Raw genomic sequence first — 16,681 nt, 5'->3', positions numbered from 1 at the left:
GGGCAGAGAGAGAGGGAGACACAGAATCGGAAACAGGCTCCAGGCTCCGAGCCATCAGCCCAGAGCCTGACGCGGGGCTCGAACTCACGGACCGCGAGATCGTGACCTGGCTGAAGTCGGACGCTTAACCGACTGCGCCACCCAGGCGCCCCTTAATGTTTATTTTTAAGAGAAAGAAAGAGAGACAGAGTGCAGCAGGAAAGGGGCAGAGAGAGAGGGAGACACAGAATCTGAGGCAGGTTCCAGGCTCTGAGCTGTCAGCACAGAACCCAATGTGGGTCTTGAACCCCCAAACTGTGAGATCTTGATCTAAGCTGAAGTCAGATGCTTAACCAACTGAGCCACCTAGGTGCCCCTAGCAACTTTATTTAAACACTAACATTAGCAAATATGTCTCTGGCTATGTGGCTTTGAACTCTCTTCTATGATTACATATTAAAATTTTCTGTACTTGTTGTATTGTTTGCCTTAAAGACCTTTGCTTGGGGGTACCTGGGTGGCTTAGTCCTTTAAGCATCCTACGATTTATTTATTCTTCTCAGTCATGACTCTGGTCATTTTGGTTATATTTGCTCATATTTAGTAATTTTTTGCTTTCCATTTGCAGCATTGATAGCCAGACTAGAATGGGTCTCCAGTTCTTGGTCATAAATTGTAATGACTGTGGCTTCCTTGCTCACAATGGATGGGTTCCAGCAGCTGTGTCCCCACTGTGTATCTCATTTCTCCTGGCTGTAATAGCTCATTGGCCCAGGATGGACAATTACCCACCTCAGGAACTGGGATTTGTGATCTAGACAGCTCTGATTCAGAAATGGTTAGAACCATAAGCATCAATCACTTTCTTAGAAGGCTGATTAACAACCATATTCCACTGGCATCAGGGAGGGGAGGGGAGGAAGAGGGGAGGCAGGGAGAAGAGTAGAACCCAAGGAACTTCCAGGGAGATATCCCAATGGCTTTGCAATTCCTTATTCTAGGCCTTTCCTTCAGCTTTACTATATTCTTATATTCCAGTTTTATGACATATCCCTGTACATATCTTTATACATAATTTGCATACATAGAATACACATATGCATATATCGATATGCGTATACATGAATATGTATATACAATATACATGTATATGTTAAAATAAATTTCTAGGCCCAAGATAGAGCTGTCAGCAAACAGAATCTAAATAACTTTCATGTCTCTGTAAATGCTCCACTTGAACAGAAACACAGTATATCCAGTCAAACAATTTTCAAACACCAAGCCAACTCTTGGGTCTATGCATATTTCCTTGTTCCTTCTCACCCCAAACAAGGTTGACTGTGGCCCCAGCCAATCATATATTTTCTATTTTTTCCTGCATTTTTTTAATGCTTGTTTATTTTTGAAAGACACAAAGACAGAGTGTGAGCAGGGGTGGCACAGAGACAGAGGGAGACACAGAATCCAAAGCAGGCTCCAGGCTCTGAGCTGTCAGCACAGAGCCTGACGTGGGGCTTGAACTCACAAACCATGAGCTCATAACCTGAGCTGAAGTTGGACGCTTAACCAACTGAGCCACCCAGTGGAGGAGGTGCCTCTCCTGCATTTTCTTTATCCTTTATCCTGTGATAAAGTGTAAAAACTTCCTGCCTTCCTCCCCATTTTTCAGTTCTCTAGACCCTTGGGAGTGGAGACTACTTGCTTTATGAAGTGGTTAAAATAAACTTTGTTTGTATCACTTAAATCATCTTCTTTAATCATTTTTAACCTACATATACATAAAATTCTCAATTTTCCCTTCAGCCAAATTTAATTGAATTTTGTTATGGCAACCAAAGGGCTTCAGCCAATTTAAAAATAAAGATATTCAGGAATAGCAAGCTCCAGTATTAACACTAGAGGAAAACCATTTAATGTGAATGCTACCATAGCCCTCATTTCATTTTATTGCTGAGCCAGAGGCCTGAAAATCTTGATGACTAAAGTCCTCTGTCTTCAAATACCTTCATCCAGGAGAAAGTCAATGAAAAACTACACCCCATGGTCATAGCCAACATCAAACACTGAAAGAAGCATCATATCCTTTCTTGACATGTATCCAAAGAAAAGATGAGTACAGGATGTCCACAGCCCTGGCCAACTGATCTTAATTTCTCTTCATGTACCCAAAAAAAAAAAAAAAAAAAAAAAGTCTGTAAAAACAATGCCCTTAGGGGGGTTTCTTTCTCCACCTCCTCCTCTTCCTCCTTGTGTTCTCACAGGCCAAGCTGAGCCTGAAAAGAGGCACTTTTGAGTGAATATTCCCTCAATGGATGCAGATAGTAATGTTCCAAATGACTTGTGGGTTTTATTGTCCCCACTAGGCTAACTCATCAAACCAGGTTGGTCCTACCAGATATTTTCATGGCCAGTGCTCCATTAGGAAAGACCCAGAGAATGAATGGGACTAATATGTATGATGAGTGCCTGTTTTGGGTCAGGCATCTAGCTTCTATTCATTCCTCATAGTCATCCAATGAAGTAGGTAGTATTTTTCCCCTTTGACAGATAAAGAGCTGGAATTCAGAGAGGTCAAGTGAACTGTCCAGTATCTTACAGGTAAAATGTGATGGGTTCCAGCGAAGCTTGAGCCTGCAATCTTTACTATACCAAGCACAACCTTCAACTGAGAAGTTCCTCATTCTCAGGAAAAAAGTTGTAGAGTTTTCCCACTAGGCCTGAGACAGAATTCACACTACAGCCTGTGTCAGGAAAATGATCTGAATATTCACACAGTGGGCTTTCTGTGGTTCTGTTACTATGGATTCAGAGTTCTGCACTCATTTGATCCATAACCACCTTCTGAGGTGGTCAGTAAGAACATGAGGAGTAGTCAGATGGATAAGGCCTTAGACTGACGGGCAACCAACCCAGTGTTGGGTATACACCTCTGCTTCTGACTTTTATGCTTTGCCTTTGTTCCCAAGTTCATAACATGGGAATAAAAATTCCTGTCCATTCCACCTCACAAAGGATAAAGAGGAAGTGAATACGCTGCCAAGGTGAGTACGTGGGTGAGCCAACACAACTGCGATGATCCAAGGGCACCTCTCACCCTTAGCAACATCCCTGTGATGGCAGAAGTAACACCAGATTAGAAAGAAATAGCAGGTTAAAAAACTCATGCAGATGTCCCCTGCCCAGTGTCAATGCTCCTCACTTATCTATATACTAAAAGAACTGCCCTTCCCTGGGGCAGGGAGGGAACTGACAAGACAAGCCAAACAGCCCAAGCTTTATCTAGGTCATCCTGAAGCGGAATAAGCAAAACATCAACCTTGTTTCCCTTGAGCACAGAACAAAAACACAGGGATGAGATTAAGTAGCAGGGAAAATTTCATTGTTCCCCCACCCTGAGGCCTGCTTCTGGCACACTGCTATTACTATCTTATCGCTGTTTATTTTCACGCTGGGGAACCTGGGTTGCTCAATTGGTTAAGTGTCTGACTCTTGATTTTGGCTCTGGTCATGATCTCATGGTTCGAGAGATTGAGCCCCACACAAGGCTCTGCACTGGGTGTGGAGCTGCTTGAGAGTCTCTCTCTCTCCCTCTCTTTCTCTGCTCCTCCCCTGCTTGTGTGAGCCCTTGCTCTCTTCTCTGTCTCTCAAAATAAGACATAAATGTTTTTTAAAAATGATGATAAAAACACTACAGAGAAGACTGAAGTCCTTTTTGACCCTCTTTTTGTTCTAGTACCTCAGATCTCAGTCCACATCCAAGGGGTAACCTCTATTAGTAAAATGATTGTAGATACTTTTTCTATGTATTTCACTGAATGGTGTCATATACATATTTAGCTTATACAAAGTCAATTTCAGCCAAAACAACAAAACAAAACAAGGCTCTGAGCAAGAAATAGCGATTTAAGTAGTACCATTCCACACATTGAGCTGATCAATGGCCTGGAGAAATGTAGGGTGAATGACATTCATTATCCCTCAGTTAAAACCCAAGTCCCTCAAGTGTCCTGGGCTTCACAGAGTGTGACCATTTCAATACCCATGTGGATGATTTAAAATATTTTCAAAGGTAATTCTGATAATACTTGATTTTTTGCTCTAAACATTAACTTTTGAACTCAATCCCTATTAGGAGTCATGCTGTATACATCCGCTCTGGCTCCATGACTAATCATCATGCCCAGTGCAAGTCCTGAAATACAGTGATAAAGTTAATTTACATACCAGGATCCACAATATGGAAGCTGCCCCCATGGCTCAGCATAAAAATCTAAATCAGAGTCAACCTGCAATGAGGGAGACCCCTCACTGTCTAAAAAAACTAACGCCAATCACAATCCTCCAACTCAGCTTTCACTAGCTTACCTTACCCTAGAAAATAAGACCTGCTAGCCTATAAGGATAAGGAAATCCCCCACCTCCTAGCCTGTTTCCTCAGTGCCTCTTCTAACGCTCTGTATGACTCACCCTTGCCCAAAATCCCTGGGGAAGAGAGCTTCACTGCTTGTTAGGTCCTGTGCACCCGCAATCCATGGATTGTCTTCCCTTGAATAAAGGACATCAAAGTTATTACTAACTTGTTTTAGTTTTGTCATTTAACAAATGTTCTGTAATGTTGTGGGACAGAAAAAAGGAAAGAAGGAAGGATCCTGGACTGGGTGAACCATACACACGAGGAAAATCTTGGCTACAGATTATGCTGAGTAATGGTGTTTCTGACTTTGCTGAGATGGTATTCAGAGAGAAACACCACTCTGCTTATGTGTAATATGGGCCTTAAACAGTGGCCATTTGGGGGCTATCCTCTGGAGCGGGAAGTATAGGCTTTCTGCTCTGAGTGTGGCATCATGCTAATAGGGCCCCCATCAGTGGGAATGGGCTGACCCCTGTCCACATGAACTCCATGACACCAAAATCTGACTTGAGCCAGACTTGCTTTCCTTTCCACAGACACACTTTAAAGGGAACGAACTGGCTACGTTTTCTCTCAAGACCAAGGGAACTTGGGATCTTACTCCCCTTACTACATTCTTGGGTATCTGGTTTCCCTGCAGGTGCTTGGTGTTTTCACAGTCCTGATTGATGGTTGTTATCAAATCTCTCCTACCTTAAAGCTCTTCCTGAACCCAGGGTTTCACTTTATGTCAAATCTATTGTTTTTTGGACATTCTGAGCAATGATTTTGCAATGGTGAATGCCTTGCAAAGGAGGAGAGGATGAGTGGATGGCTGATTTTGGCTTGTTACAGTGTTGAAGGCCATCCTGGAGTTGGCACAATCAGCTCAGAACTGCCAGATAATTCCCCTTCAGATCTAGTCAACTGAGAGAAACAGCTGTGTTAAGAGAACATCCAAACTCCTGCTCAGTTGATCCTGGGGTGGGGCAAGGCAGAGCTGAGACCACGTTGCTAAATACCCATTGTGTGAGCTTTTTAGCCCCGGCAAAGGCTTCAAAGCTGGAGTTGTTCATCCCTTGGAGCAGGATAGAAAGTGGATTAGGAGGATTGTTAGAAAATAATCTAATCCAGCCTTGTCATTTAGATTTTCCTTTTCAATTCTTTCAATGTACAAATGAGGAATTTGAGGCTGCAAAAGGGGAAGTGTCTCGTTCAAGATCACACATTTGCATTAGTGAAAGAGGGGAAGTGAAAACTCAGGTCTTCTCACTTCTAATTCAGTGTTCTTCCTCAACACTACTTTGGAAGCACTGGGTGAAACAAAATTAAACCATGATGTTTATCACTAGAATTCTGAGTCTTTAATATGCTAATAAATGTTTCCTTCTAAGAGAGGAATATAGTTTCCAGACATTTCCAAACTTTTTTGACCAGAGTACTTTTTTTTTAAGTTTATTTATTTATTTTTAAAGAGAGAGAGAGAGAGAGCACGGAGGAGGAGCAGAGAAAGAAGAAGAGAGAGAACCCCCAAGCAGGATCTGTACTGCAGTCACAGAGCCTAACTTAGGGCTCGAACTCATAAACCGTGAAGTCATGACCTGAGCCAAAATCAAGAATTGGACACTCAACAAACTGAGCCACCCAGCTGCCCCAGACCAGATTACTTTTTTTTTTCTTTTTTGAAAGACAGAGAGAAAGAGAGAGGGCGTAGTGAGCGAGGGTCAGAGAGAGAGAAGTGGGGCTCATCTGAAGCAGGGCTCCAGCTCAGGAACCATGTGAATCACGACCCTAACAGAAGTCAGATGCTTAATCAATTGAGCCACCCAGGTGCCCCCAGATTACATTTTTAATACAGTGTCTATTTACATTCTCCATAAGAGGATTAAAGGATTTTTCAGAACAGTTTAGGAAATACTGTCCTACACCATGCTGTTATTGTTAAGTGCTACACACAAAAAATCACTTACACATAATCCCTACAATCCACAGTGTTATGAAGCACTGATGTTGAGACACAGGATACTCAGCCACTGGCAAACATCATTTGTCATTCTAAATATCCGCAATGAGCTCTGCATTTCAAAATGCAGAACTGTGTGTGATGGGGGAGGGGGAACGTGGGTAGGGTAAGGGTTGAATGGTCAGCTCTTCTCTGACAAGCAGAATCATCTCAGCACATCTGGGGTTTAGGGCTGGTCAGCCTTCATTCAACATACATTGTGCTTCTGTGACATGTTCTAGATTCTTGCCCTCAAGGAGACCTCAGTTCAGTAGGGGAACAAACACATAAAGGAGTGAGCACTTGTACAAGACAAAGTTAAAGGGAAGAGCAAGGAGAGAGTGAAGCATCAGGCCTGGAGAAGGGGACAGGGACAGTGGCTAGGATAATTTTCCAGAGGGATCCCTTCCATTGGGTGTTAAAGGCACAGTAGGAATTGACAATGGCAGAGTGAGATAAAGGAGAGAGAACAGCACATACTAAGGCAGAGAGGGGAAAAACAACATGGTGCTCGTGGGCAGCGTGGGAAATTGAGTATTATTGGTGGGAAGGGGAGAGTCACAGGGTTAACTGGCAGGGATCTTAGGCTAAATAGCCTTCTGCACTAGTCTAAGGTGTTTGAACATCCTCTGTGAGGTCTAACTAAAGGAGTTGGCCAAGTCTGCCTCCATAAACACTTGCCACTCTGAGACTGTGAGAGTCAGCCACCTCCTCAGCTCAGGCTAAGATTCCAAATTGCCGTGATAACAGATGGCATTCTGAGGTGTGGAGCTTAGAGAGAGGCTGGTTGGGACTGAATTTCACATTAGCCTCTTCTCCACATATAATTTAAGAATGGAACCCAGGGGTACCTGGGGGCTCAGTCGGTTAAGCATCCAACTTCAGCTTAGGTCATGATCTTGCAGTTCAAGAGTTGGAGCACCACCTTGGACGTTGGGCTCTGTGCTGACAGCTCCGAGCCTAGAGCCTGCTTCAGATTCTGTGTCTCTGGCTCTCTCTACCCCTCCCCTGCTTGTGCTCTGTCTCTTTCTCTATCTCTCAAAATAAATAAACATTAAAAAAAAAAAAAAAGAACGAAACCCAAATGCCCACCTGTAGCCTAAAGCCACCACACTGTCCAAGATGGAAGAATTTAGACAAAAATCCATCCTCATAACACGTTTTGTAGTTAAGATAACTTTGACTCTGAGAAGTGAGGTGATATAGCCAAACATATCAGTCACAGAACCAGGATAAGACCCCATGTTTCCTATACCCAGGACCAGGCTTTTTTAAAACTTGGAATTAAGTTATCCAAGCCAAGAGAAGCTTATCATCAAGCTTGTGCCCATTCATTCATTCATCACACATTTATTCACTCTCTTCTGTAAATTTGTTTTTAGGAACTGAAGATTCATGGATGACAAAAACCTGATATCTGTTCTAGAGGAGCCCAAGTCAAAAGGTAGGGAGATGACACCACAGAAGGCTCTGGTGGCTCCGAGGACTGAGAGCATGTTGAGTGAAACAGGATGATCCTTACCATAGCTTTAGATGATTGTTGTCTGAATATATTGGCTCAGAGTTGCCTTCCTAAGAATTTTTTCAAGAGACCAGAACTCTAGATTTTAAAGTAAATATTCTGATTTTTAAAAAATCTTTATTTATTTATTTTGAGAGAGAGAGAGCACGAGAGGAGAAGGGCAGAGAGAGGGAGGGAGGGAGACAATTCCCAAGCAGGCTTCACGCTCAGTGCAGAGCCCAACGCAGGGCTTGATCCCACGACCATGAGATCATGACCTGAGTCAAAATCAAGAGTCAAATGCTTAACCGACTGAGCCACCCAGACGTCCCAAAACATTCTGATTTTTAAAGTACTGTAAGGCCCAAACAAAATGTATCTGTGACTGTATCTGACTTACTGCTGCCATTCTGTGATTCCTATAGTAGGCAACAGTTCTTACTATATTGCTCAAAGATCTCCCGGGGGGCTTGTTAAAAATACAAACACACTTGGCTACATCCCAACACACTTGGAATCAATAGGGCTGGGTCAAGGTCCTTTAATTTCTACTTGTCATAAACACTTCCAGTGCACAGACCACACTTTGAGAAACTCTGATCTAGCTACAGTGTCTCCCACTTAGAAGCTTTCATCTCATCCTTTCTTAACCTCAGATCTCGGGCAGTGGATTTATACAGCTGATTCAATGGCACTATAGTACAATTCTGGAGGTCAATCCCATACATTTGGTTCATCTCAGTACTGAAAGCACCCCACACAAACTCAAAGAAGGAACAGCAAAGACAAACATAGGAAAAGGGCAGAGATGGATAGATAGTTTGTAGAAGGCTGGAGACATAAAGGAAGCCAAAATGGAAGAAGAGAGGGGGACTCAGGCAATTGAAGTGAACTGCTGCATCACAGCCATTCAATGGGGTGTGGGCTTCAGAAGAATCACCCACTATTACACACTGACTATAATCCCTGGTCCTAGTTCTCAATTGCTTATCTAGTTAGATACTTAGTTCATTAAGAGATGGCCAGGAGACTGTTAGAGGTAAAATGATTCTCTGGTTTGCAGCAACAGGTCTTCCTTCTTCTGAGTAGACTACCTGATTTCAACTTTCACCTGAGAGTAATTGTTTGGGGCCATTTTTGGATTCTCAGCTGGGCACAGTCTTCTTCATATGGCATAGGCTCCAAGGGGGAAGAGTGCAGGTCACTGGGAAAACACAACTATAAGGATTGCTTTGATTTAGCCCCTCCCTACCACACCAGCCCCACCTCCATGCCTACACTATTCCAACAATACCATCCTGTGGTTTTCATGCTCACAATACTCCTTCTCTTCTCCATGCCTTTGCTTGCACTGCCCCTTCCCAGTGCCTGGGATGAAATCTATCCCTTTTCAACTCTCCTTCACCAGCTTACTGTTTGCTCATCATCTAAGATCCAGGATACCTCCTGAATGCCAACCTGGTCAAGTTCTGCTATCTGTGCTCCCATGATGCCCTTTCCAGTTATCACCCCTTTACCACACCCAATTACATAACCTGTTTAGCGATCCAGCTTTGTCTTTGGACCATGAGCTTTTGTGTGCAGGGTTGCTTCTTATTTGTTTCAGTATTTGTAGAGTTTATTCCAGTGTCCAGCATATAGGAGGGGCTCGATAAACATTTATTGAATAAATGAGGTTTAACCATGTGGGTGCTATGCAATGTGAGCAAATCACTTAACCTTCTTAAGATTTCTTTTATCTGCACAATAAGGCAATGATACTTTCCCCTAAGACTGTTATGAGAATTAAATGAGACAATGTATGTAAATATACAGCACCTGACTGATAGAAGATGATCAATAATTTTTTAAGAGCTAAAAAAAGAGTTTAAGAAGTTATCTGTCCAAGCCTCCTGCTTTCATCATCAAAACCCATTAAGCCAGCCTTCTCATGCTACAGGATCTAAATACCATTTTATTTATTTATTTTTATTTTTTCTTATTTATTTATTTAGTTTTTAATTTACATCCAAGTTAGTTAGCATATAGTGCAACAATGATTTCAAGACTAGATTCCTTAATGCCCCTTACCCATTTAGTCCATCCTCCCTCCCTTAACTCCTCTAGCAGCCCTCTGTTTGTTCACTATATTTAAGAGTCTCTTATATTTTGTCCCCCTCCCTGTTTATATATTATTTTTGCTTCCCTTCCCTTATGTTCATCTGTTTTGTATCTTAAATTCCACATATGAGTGAAGTCATATGATATTTGTCTTTCTCTGACTAATTTTGATTAGCATAATACCCTCTAGTTCCATCCATGTTGGTGCAAATGGCAAGATTTCATTCTTTTTGATTGCCGAGTAATATTCCACTGTATATATATACCACATTTTCTTATCCATTCATCCATCAATGGACATTTGGGCTCTTTCCATACTTTGGCTATTGTCAATAGCACTGCTATAAACATTGGGGTGCATGTGCCCCTTCAAAACAGCATACCTGTACCCTGTGGATAAATACCTATTAGTACAATTGTTGGGTCATAGGGTAGTTTTATTTTTAATTTTTTGAGGAACCTCCACACTGTTTTCCAGAGCGGCTGCACCAATTTGCATTCCCACCAGCAGTGCAAAAGAGATCCTCTTTCTCCACATCCTTGCCGATATCTGTTGTTGCCTGAGTTGTTAATGTTAGCCATTCTGACAGGTGTGAGGTGGTATCTCATTCTGGTTTTGATATATATTTCCCTGATGATGAGTGATGTTGAGCGTTTTTTCATATGTCAGTTAGCCATCTGGATGTCTTCTTTGGAGAAGTGTCTACTCATGTCTTTTGCTCATTTCTTCACTGGATTGTTTGTTTTTTGGGTGCTGAGTTTGATAAGTTCCTTATAGATTTTGGATACTAACCCTTTATTTGATCTGTCATTTGCAATATCTTCTCCCATTCCGTTGCTTGTCTTTTAGTTTTGCTGATTGTTTCCTTCGCTGTGCAGAAGCTTTTTATTTTGATGAGGTCCCAGTAGTTCATTTTTGCTTTTGTTTCCCTTGCCTCCAGAGACATTTCGAGTAAGAAGTTGCTGCAGCCAAGATCAAAGAGGTTTCTGCCTGCTTTCTCCTCGAGGATTTTGATGGCTTCCTATCTTACATGTAGGTCTTTCATCCATTTTGAGTTTCTTTTTGTGTATGGTGTAAGAAAGTGGTCCAGGTTCATTTTTCTGCATGTTGCTGTCCAGTTTCCCCAATAAGCGTTTGCTGAAGAGACTGTCTTTATTCCATTGGATATTCTTTCCTGCTTTGTCAAAGATTAGTTGGCCATACGTTTGTGGGTCCATTTCTGGGTTCTCTATTCTGTTCTACTCATCTGAGTGTCTGTTTTTATACCAGTACCATACTGTCTTATTGATTACAGCTTTGTAATATAACTTGAAGTCCAGGATTGTGATGCCTCCTGCTTTGGTTTTCTTTTTCAGGATTGCTTTGACTATTTGGCATCTTTTCTGGTTCCATACAAATTTTAGGATTGTTTGTTCTAGCTCTGTGAAGAATGCTGATGTTATTTTCATAGGGATTGCACTGAATATGTAGATTGCTTTTGGTAGTATCAACATTATAACAATATTATTCTTCCAATCCAGGAGCATGGAATATTTTTCCTTTTTGTGTGTGTCTTCTTCAATTTCTTTCATAAGCTTTCTATAGTTTTCAATAGATTTTTCACCTCTTTGGTTGGGTTTATTCCTAGGTATTTTATAGTTTCTGGTCCAATTGTAAATGGGATCAATTCCTTGATTTCTCTTTCTGTTGCTTCATTATTGGTGTATAGGAATGAAACTGATTTCATTGATTTTATATCCTGTGAATTTGCTGATTCCTGGATCAGTTCTATCAGTTTTTTTGTGGAATCTTTTGGGTTTTCCATAGAGAGTATCATGTCATCTGCAAAGCAGGAAAGTTTGACTTTCTCCTGGCCAATTTTGATATCTTTTACTCCTTTGTATTGTCTGATTGCTGGGGCTGACCTCCAATACTATGTTGAATAACAGTGACGAGAGTGGACATCCCTGTCGTGTTCCTGACTTTGGGGGAAAGTTCTCAGTTTTTCCCCATTGAGGATGATATTAGCGGTGGGTCTTTCATATATGGCTTTTATGATCTTGAGGTATGATCCTTCTATCCCCACTCTCTTGAGGGTTTTTATCAAGAAAGGATGCTGTATTTTGTCAAATGCTTTCTCTGCATCTATTGAGAGGATCATGTGGTTCTTGTCCTATTTTGGATTTAAGGAAGAAGATGGTAACTGTGTGCCTCTTTCTGGGGATATACACTAGATGGGGTTTCATTCCAAAGAAACAACCCTCTTAAGGGCAAGGTCTCTAGAGTGTACTCTGCCTGGGCCACACCTAAGTAGGTGAGAAGAGTTTGCATATGCAAGTCACATGCTCTTTTTACCTAGACTCTCATATGACAAACACCCAGGCTTGCAACACTCTCTAAGTCAGGAGTGAAAAATGAAACAGAATCAATGGTCCCAGACTGATTATGTTTCAAAGATAGGATGTTATTTCTAAACTCTCACCCATTGTTCCTTTTTACTCCTCACCCTTAAGATGATAGCCATTTGCCTTTGTAACTGGCAATAAAGAAAGAGTGAGTAAGCATAGCAGAGAGAAAGGGGGTAGGTTGGGTAAACTGGCTGTTGTTTCACTGGAATGACTCAAGTAAAATATAATCAACATGTATTAGTATCTTTCTTACACTAAATTTGCTGTTGAATTAAGAATGGAAGCCATAGAAGGTCTTAACAACTGGGCATATGAGCCTCCCCAAGTCTTATTTAGGACTAGAAATTTGCCTTTTAAGGGAAACCAAAGGAAGCTGCCCACCCTGAGAGCATAGAGGACCCATCCTTGGGGGCAAGTCTCTGGACAGTTCGATTCAGTGTAGTTCAACACGTATTTCCCAAATGCTTTGGGCCAGGTGGTGTGCTAAGAGCTGGGGAGACAGGTATCACTAAGACATGCTACCTGTCCTAAAGGAGCTCCTAGGCTGGGACTCCCTTCCTAACTAATGTCCAGGTCTATCACTGGATGTGCCAAGTGGGGATGACATATCCCCTTCTGTGCCCATAGGAGATGCTGCCTAAGGGCCCACACTCTCTCCCATTCAGCCCAATGCTGCCTCAGAATTGTTTTCAACACAGCCTATCTAGCTGATCACCTGGCCAAGAACTTATCCCCACAGTTGGTAGTGTACGGGCTTCAGAAAGAGGCAGCTCTCAATTCTAACTCCAGCGTCAGTTTGTACTTTGTTGTCTTGGAAAAATCCCTTCCCACCTTTTGAGCTTCAGTTTCCTCATCTGTAGCATGGGACGGTCTTCACAACACTACAAAGTTGGTACTATTACTGTCCCGTTTTAAAGATGAGAAAAACTGAGGCACAGAGAGGGTAAGCAGCTTTCCCAAGATCACAAAATAGAAAGAGGGAGAGCCAGAATTCAAAGCCAAAGTCTATTTTTAGAGCCCATTCTGGTAACTGCTAAGGTTTGGCTGGTCTTAGGCTGGTCAAATGCTCTCTAGGAGTTAAATAGCACAAAACTGCCAGACTCAGATGACATATTTAACAGAGGGTTCACTCATTAAGAGACATATTCTACTGGCTGAAACTTTAGCTCTGGCTAGAGACAGTTTATTTGGTCTTAAAATAAGAAAAGCTGTGGTGAAAAGACCTGCAGGAGTCACACATATCAAAGCTCATGTCATATCCAAACTGTTTGGTCAAGAGTCTAACTCTTGAAAGCGACTCATCTGATCATGAAATATGAGAGTCAGAGATCACTTGACTAAGCAGTCCAAACCCCTCTGACTAAAATATGCACCATAGGAATATTGCTCAAGTCAACCTCCATTGCCAAGATGGTTACGCAGTGATTGAGGCACAGGTTAAAAGTTCAGAAGAAGGTAAATCTTAAGCCTGAGATGTTTTAAGTGGGCTAATGTTTGTAGAACTCTTAGGATAATGCCTGGCACCTAGGGAACACAGTTTAAGTGGTTTGAAAATAAATAAAATATAGCCAGGTGGGTTTATGAGGAGACCCAGAGAGAAGCAGCCATGCCGAGGAGCAAGTTGAGCTTCTTTTCACATCCTTCCCCACACTGGCCTTAGAGAAATCACTTCATTTCTTTTTTTCTTTTTTTCTGTTAAGTTAATTTTTTTATTTTGAGAGAGAGAGAGAAAGAGATTGGAGAGGGGAAGACAAGGGGAGAAAGAGAATCTCAAGCAGGCTCCATGCTCTCAGCACAGAGCCCAGATCTCACAAACTGTGAGATCATGACCTGAGCCAAAATCAAGAGTCTGATGCTTAACCGACTGAGCCACCCAGGTGCCCCCCACCCCCCGTCTTTAAGTTTATTTATTTATTTTTGAGAGAGAAGTGGGGAGGAGCAGAGAGAGAGAGAGAGAGAGAGAAAGGGAAGAGATAATCCCAAGTAGGTTCCACACTGTCAGCACAGAGCCCGGCCCAACATGGGACTTGAAGTCACAAACCATGAGATCATGACCTGAGCAGAAATCAAGAGTTGGATGCTCAACCGACTGAGCCACCCAGGCCCCCCAAATCACTTCATTTCTGAACCTCATTTTTCTTGCCTGTTGAATAAAAATTACAACAATAAAGTAACTCGAGAGGGTTGTTTTAAGAATCAGACAGTGAGATATTAGGGGTGAAAATATGTCATTTATAAACTATAAAACACTATACAAACATCATTTCTATTCCTATTTAGTCCTTATTCAGAATTCCTGTGAGTGAAAGAACTAGAGAGATATCCTCTGGCAGAGAATAAGATTTCTGGTGCTGGTGCCCAGGATTGTCTGCTCTCCTCCCCGGCACCCTCCCTGGCCCAGCCCTACCCCTAGCTGTGGGTTCAGCCAAGTAGGGAGTAGAGGAGGGCTGCGTCCTGGAATTGGAACACAGGGTGCCCTCTCTTCCTCTCTTGCACAATCAAAGCTGTGCAGAGTTCTTGGGACTACGGGAGAAGTGCATTTGGTGTGCCAGGTCGGCCACATTCAGGATTAGATAGACTTTTAGGGACTGCCCTGAGAACCTGATGACCCAAGATAACCTCATTTCTTTGGGCACCGGAATTGTGAGTTTTACACAACTGACTTTATAAAAACACTTTGGAATATATAGCCTATTCTAAAAGTGAGGACTACTTGTTCAGAACCAAATTGAACTGCTTGAACTGTGGTGTGTACTTCCGAAAAGAGTGTAAAGACACATCATAACTGGGGCACCCTGGGTGGCTCAGTTGGTTAAGTGTCCAACTCTTGGTTTCAGCTCAGGTGATGATCTTATGGTTTGTGGGTTCGAGCCGCATGTCAGACTCTGTGCTGACGGCACAGAGCCTGCATGGGATTCTCTCTCTCTCTCTTTCTCTGCCCCTCCCTCAGGTGCACACACGTGCACACACTGTCTCTCAAAATAAATAAAGTTAAAAAGAAATAAAGACATGGCATTTTTATAAACTGTGAGATATCACCCCATTGGGAAGTCCCTTTTCTTTTTCTTTTTTATCATTTTCGTTTACTGTTTGGGAGAGAGCCATAGTTACCTATTGATTTGTCTCTAGGATTCAATCCTGGGAGAAAACCAAAGTGACTCATCAAGAATATGTGAAAGATAAGATTTCATGGATGCTGTGTATAGGAATTAGTTGCCACAAGGGGTAAAATGCAATATAAAGGCACCAAGGAAAGTGTCTTTTAGCTGGTAGTAAGGTAATAAGGAGTGGGGCACCTGGTTGGCTTAGTCAGTAGAGCATGCAACTGTTGATCTTAGGGTTGCAAGTTCAAGTCCCATATTGGGTAAAGAGATTACTTAGGAATAAAAAACAAAAATATAAAAGGCAGGGTGATTTGGGGCTCAGTTCAGTGTATGACTTTTTATTTTGGCTCAGGTCATGATCCCAGTTGTGGGATCAAGCCTTGTTTTGGGCTCCATGCTGAGTGTGGAGACTGCTTAAGATTCTCTCTCTCTCCCTGACTCGTGCTTTCTCTCTCTAAACTAAAAACAAAACAAAAACAAAAAGAGTGCTGAAGCAATTGGACATTCATTTTTTAAAAATTTCAACATAACTCAAACATTATCTAAAAATTAACTCAAAATGGATTATGGACATAAATGTAAAAAAAAAAAAAAAGGTAATAAAGGAGAAAGTTTTCGTATGGCCCATGAGTTTGAGAGGGAAGCAGAAACCTACAAGCTGATGGGGACCTTTTGCAAATACAACTTTTATATTATTTATTTATTTTTAATTTTTAATGTTTATTTGTTTTTGAGAGACAGGGAGAGCACAAGTGAGAGAGGGACAGAGAGAGGGAGACACAGAATCGGAAGCAGGCTTCAGGCTCTGAGCTGTCAGCACAGAGCCTGATGCAGGGCTCAAACTCACAAACCACGAGATCATGACCTGAGCTGAAGTCAGAAGCTTAGCCAACTGAGCCACCCAGGTGTCCCTATATATTATTTTCGATATATCAAAGAAACCTACCTGCCCTGTGCAGCTTAGTTTCCAGTGGGGCTGTAGGGGACCAATTGTAAGTGCACTATGGGTGCCATACTAGAAGCATGGAGGGCATTGACAGATCAGTGCTTTCGTCAACATCAGCTATTCTTTTTATTTATTTTTTAAAATTTATTATTAACGTTTATTTATTATTGAGAGACAGAGAGAGACAGAGTATGAGCATGGGAGGGACAGAGAGAGGGGGAGACACAGAATCCGAAGCAGGCTCCACGCTCTCAGCTGTCAGCACAGA

General features: G+C 42.1%; 1 protein-coding gene across 3 annotated transcripts in view; it reads left to right on the top strand.

The window, feature by feature from the left end:
• The window catches only part of LMLN (leishmanolysin like peptidase), a 137,677-nt gene that overhangs the window by 106,322 nt on the left and 14,674 nt on the right, over window positions 1-16,681 (top strand). For 2 of the 3 annotated variants that reach the window (XR_008422471.1, XR_008422473.1), the window contains exon 19: window positions 7,757-7,818. The gene's annotated coding sequence lies outside the window, so the exon portion shown is untranslated. Of the gene's footprint in view, window positions 1-7,756; window positions 7,819-10,916; window positions 11,013-16,681 lie in introns of all 3 variants that reach the window. The other variant, XR_008422472.1, reaches the window with a different exon arrangement.

The sequence above is a fragment of the Panthera pardus genome, unplaced genomic scaffold, assembly GCF_024362965.1.
Source record: "Panthera pardus isolate Hobbes unplaced genomic scaffold, ASM2436296v1 HiC_scaffold_16, whole genome shotgun sequence".
Taxonomy (NCBI): domain Eukaryota; kingdom Metazoa; phylum Chordata; class Mammalia; order Carnivora; family Felidae; genus Panthera; species Panthera pardus.
The sequence above is the reverse complement of the archived record's forward strand: the minus strand, read 5'-3'. Positions and strand labels throughout refer to the sequence as shown.